The sequence below is a fragment of the Amblyomma americanum genome, chromosome 10 (genome assembly GCF_052857255.1).
Source record: "Amblyomma americanum isolate KBUSLIRL-KWMA chromosome 10, ASM5285725v1, whole genome shotgun sequence".
In the NCBI taxonomy this organism is placed as follows: domain Eukaryota; kingdom Metazoa; phylum Arthropoda; class Arachnida; order Ixodida; family Ixodidae; genus Amblyomma; species Amblyomma americanum.
In genome coordinates this window covers 72,599,896-72,604,822 of record NC_135506.1, presented here as the reverse complement: position 1 = coordinate 72,604,822, position 4,927 = coordinate 72,599,896, and positions in this window count along the sequence as shown.

Sequence of the window (4,927 nt, the reverse complement as noted above, 5' to 3'; positions counted from 1 at the left end):
TTCGGCTGCTTAAAACAAAACAGAGACCGTCAAGAAGAAATTCTATCATAAAATGTTTTTCTCATAGGCGAATACCACAGGTTGTTGCATTTACGCCAACGTCTAATGCATCATTAAAAATTTAATGTCTAGAGCTCTTTAAGCATCTGCCATATGGTCACACAAAACTCCATTGATTTTATCGGCTTGTGAGTGCATGCAGATGTACAGCTTGGGTGCTAGGTAAAAATTTTCTGTAAGTGACAGAGATATAGGGCGAAACAAGCAACGGGATTGCTTAAATCGCCTTTCTCACTCGGGGCTAGGCGGCAACTCTAGCCTGTGCTTGTTGTAAAGAATTTCGGCAGTGGAAGTCCTTACAACATTAACGAAGGGTCATATACCTTTCTCGTTTCCTGTTAGAGTGAAAGTACTAATCCGAACGTTCACAACCAGGGAAAAATCGTCTCTGGTGTGTATTGTGCGTGTACATGCGCAGGGGTGCGCCGTCGTGCTGTAGAAAATGAAACCATGAATACCCATGACCGGGAGTCAAACCCGCGATGGCGCGAACAGGTCACCTTCAAAAGCCGCTGCGCAAAACCACTGAGCTAACGCCATTTTTTTAAACATGAACTATATACAAACCATGAAGAAAACAGGTGCAAACCAACAGAATGCCTAATAGGAATCACCTAAGCAATTAAGCACTGAAAAGTCGGGACTCAGGGCATATCACCATACCCTCATAATACGACATATACCTATGCAACGGGGCTCTAGAAACAAGGTAGTGAAGAGCACAGCACTAGGAGTGGTTGCAACTCTGGTTAAAATTCAGTCCGGGCATACAATTTCTTTAGCTGAACAGTCATTCTGCTGAAGTGGTTTCTTCTAGAAAAAACAGGTTCACAATGTCGGTCCATCGTGCGCGTTTTCCAGAGGCCGTGTAGTCCAATCTGAAAGAACATGCATTAAGAAGTGTTTTCTCGCTTTCTAGTTGGTGCTTCTCGTTCATGATTAAACTGCGCGAAAGAAACAGGGACAAATGCAAGAAAACACGTACACGCACAGAGCGCCGAAATTTAAGGTTCAGCAACAAGTGGCAGTGCAGTGTGATACCGCGCAAAAATCGGTGTCAGGTATTTTTTTTTTGCAATGTCCATGGCAAAATATCCCAGAACTGCACTGCATTTTTGCAATCAGTTAAACAATGGTCAGTCGTTGCTCGAACATAAAAAAAGCTGGAATTAACCGAGGTCCCAAAAAGCCCCCTTTTTCTAACCGTGTTCTAACGGGCAATGTCTCGCTTGAGACTTTTTAAGGAAATCTTGTGGTGTGGAGCACGCGGGGTATTTCACGCACCCGTTTTAGTAAGTGATGTCCCAGTCTGCCAAAATACATAGAACGGTGGAGGGTGGAGGGAACAGCATGCAGTTTACATTCTTGTACAACCGTTCCTTCGACACTGAAAACCGGAAGTTTAAGGAGAAACGAACACGCAGAAAATTAACAGGCAAATACATTTCATGCATGAATCCATACAAACACGGTTGATAGAGAAACAGAGAAACAATGAGGGTTGGCGAACCACGACCGAAATTAAATTGCTACAATGCCCAGACTATTCGGTGTATACTGTCAAGGAAAAACATCACTTGGTGCACTAAACCAAGGTCGCCAGCGCTTACATGTTGGAAAATGTTATCACGTCTCAAAGATTCAAAAGACGAATCCCGCACAAAAGGGGCTAAAATGTGAGCACCGCTGGATATAGACTCTTGTGCAGTGAATAATTTGTAGTATGTAATGAAGTTGAGTAGCGGGAAACGGATTGCATGCAGCGCTCTGCACAAAATTTAGACACCATGGGGGGGCAAATGTGAGCATAGAGGTGAAGAGTCTAGCATTGTGCACAGTGCTTATAGACACTCGAAGATACTCCAAGATACGTAGGTGGCCTGGGTATCCATTGCATGCGAGCATAATCAACAGGTGTCTATCCCCGAATTCCAAACAAGAATGTCAACAACTCTTAGCGGGAATAATGTGAGCTCCCGTGACACTGAACCAAACTTCTCCGATAAACGAATAACCACATCAATGCTTGGCTTATCAGTGCAAAGAACGCAAGGTCACCGGAAAAGCTAATACCTTCAGTTCGTGACCCATAATACGGAAACCGCTGACGGCTCTACTCTTTATAACATTGAAGCAAAGTGGCTCCAAGTAAACTGCGAAGAAGAGCGGGGGCAGTGGGCAGCCATGTTTCACATATGACTCATGCTGACTGGTTGTGAGAGACAGCCATTTACAACAAAGCGTGTGAAACGGTTTCTAACAAAGACGCATCCCAGAAGAAAGAACTGAACCATTATCAACGGGATTCAAGACAGAAAAAAAATTAATGACACACTCGATCAAACGTCCTTGCCAGTTAATCTGCAGCAGTGCTAGTTGTTCTTGAGTGTCACTGCAATACTGCAACAAAGCGCGCGCAACATCTAAATTAGACAGTGACCGTCCGCTCAAGCCACATGTTTGATGAGATTCAATCAAAGTAGAGATTGCAAGCTGTAGCCGATTTGAGAGATCTAGAGCGGGAATTTTATAATCAACATTAGAAAGCTATATCGGTCTGTAGCCATCTAAAAATCGTAGTTTTTCACTCATTATCAGTTTTTAGAATTAAGGCAATATAGCATTTGTTATCGTAGGCGGCAAAAATCCAGCATCCATACTGGTTTGAACAATTTTTTAGGACGATATGAAAAAATATATTTACCTTATAAATTTGGCCTGAGAGCCCGTCAGGTCCCGGGATTTTGTAGGTGGCAATTGGTCAATTCCATCTTATTCACCAAAGGTTTAATGACTATTCACTCCGGCGCATTCATATTCAGAAGTGGAGTACTGATAGACATCCAGTGCGCAACATGAACAATCTAACTTTGCTTACAGTCGGAGAAAAAAGGGGTAGTGATTTTCAAACTCATTAACTATTACATCTGTACTTGACCAGGACGCCTCCAGAGTAAAGCTGAGAGACCCGCTTAGCAGCCACGTGGCGACACCTCATAGTGCACGATTGGTGTGAGTTCGTACCCGGGCCGTCCGAACATTTAAATATGATACACTTAAGTATCAGCTCCAAAACTTCGACTAGGCTATCACCACAAATGATGATGTTTATGTCCTCAGCATTGTTGTAAGCTACACCACACTCTCGTGCCGTGCATTGCAGAGCGTTGCCTTCCTCAACGTAATTCTATCGGCTCCGTCCCACGGCACTTCTTCTTCTTCTTCTTCTTCTTCACCCCAGGTATATGGCACATACCGAAGCGGGGGGATTGGCCAAGTTGTAGTTGAATAAACAAAGAAGTTTCCATGGAAGATGACAAAATTGTAGCACCAATCGTGAATTTTGAAAAATCAATGAATAAAAACAAGAGAACACTGCCCGTGAATCTTTGTCTTCTACGTAGCACAAATCCGAGAGAGCGCGTGCCCCTGCCAGTCTCTCGTGGCCACCAGGTGGAGGGAAGACGTAGATGAAGTGAGCACAACCGTTGCCCGTCTCCCTGCGCTTCGAACGCGTGCTCACTCTCGAACTGCTCTGCGATCTCGGCGTGCCTGTCGGTTCCGGCTGAGTACCCGGTGCTTCTGCGCTTGCTCTTCAATTTCTGGTACGTTTCCTGCATTCTCTTCTTGTTTTCGGGGGTGGCTGAAAGCGTGAGCATCGGCTGGTGTCCACAAGTTCTCCTGGCCATGGGAGCTCCCCCTGGTCGTCCTCTTTCCCCTGATCAGTTGTTGCTTGGCTGCTTCTTGGGTCGCGCTGTATGCTGCATCCCCGTTGCTTTCGTCTCCGGGGAAATTACTTGGAGGCGGTACAGACAGCTCTGAGATGCACCACCCCGCGCTACATGGGGACCACTGATGGACGGCAGTTCGGCACTCGCGGAGTAGTTCGCACACCGCCACACCGGCATGTGTGGCAGTCTTGCTCACGCTCGCCTCCTTCGCCAATCACTCGGTGAGCGCGTTTGTAACTCCTCCGCTGGCGCCTTCAGAAGGGTTAGTCCGCGGCGTAGACCCATGACTGAGTGCATTCGAGACGATAGGGAAACTTACTTTGAATCGCCATTCACCGATGTAGCCGCGTAGAGGAGAGGAGAGAGACACCCACCGACATAGTCTTAGGGGCGTTTGCGAGGCCCACTTGCCCATCTGAAGTCAATGTGCGGCCATTGGACTTTCTCGCTGATCAGTTAACACCTGGGCGTCTACAGTGCTGTATAATTAATGGAGCTTTAGCCATAGTGCAAATGCCTCCAAATCTGGACCCCTCACTCTAATGTTCTCATTGCGAGAGAAGTCTCACTGCTTGCAAAAGACCGGTGTCCGTATTTTTCTCTTCCTCCATTTGTCTTTCTCACTCCGTCTTCCGACTTCCCCATTTATTTGGGCGATTATTTAGAAGTAGCCCTGGTTTTCTGTAAGATGCACAACTATTCTTTCTTCTGGCGTAATTTTGACGGATTTGTTCCCTGTGTTCCTCTCTAACTGCGTCTGCGGAGGCACAAGCACTCCGCTTGCTGAACGTTTTGGCACCATCCCACGTGTGTTTATTGTAGTAGGACCTGATGCTTGCACACAGAGGAATTCTTTTAAATCATATTGCTGATACCTTGGCGAGGGCCTCTCAACGCCCAGTCATGACTATGCTTCCGCGTTGCCCAGATATTACAGCGGTCAGATTCGCAGGTGTCTGCTGTTGAAGGAGTTTTAACCTCAACACTACCTCCTATCCCGATTTCCCGCACCTTCTCTTTACGTGGTGTAGTAAAGATTGGCGAACGCGCAATATTGACGCTTCTTTCACGCGTCTGCGTTGTCGCGTACGTACCTGCTACCTGTATTCTACCTGCGTAGGTCTGGTCTGGCGGTC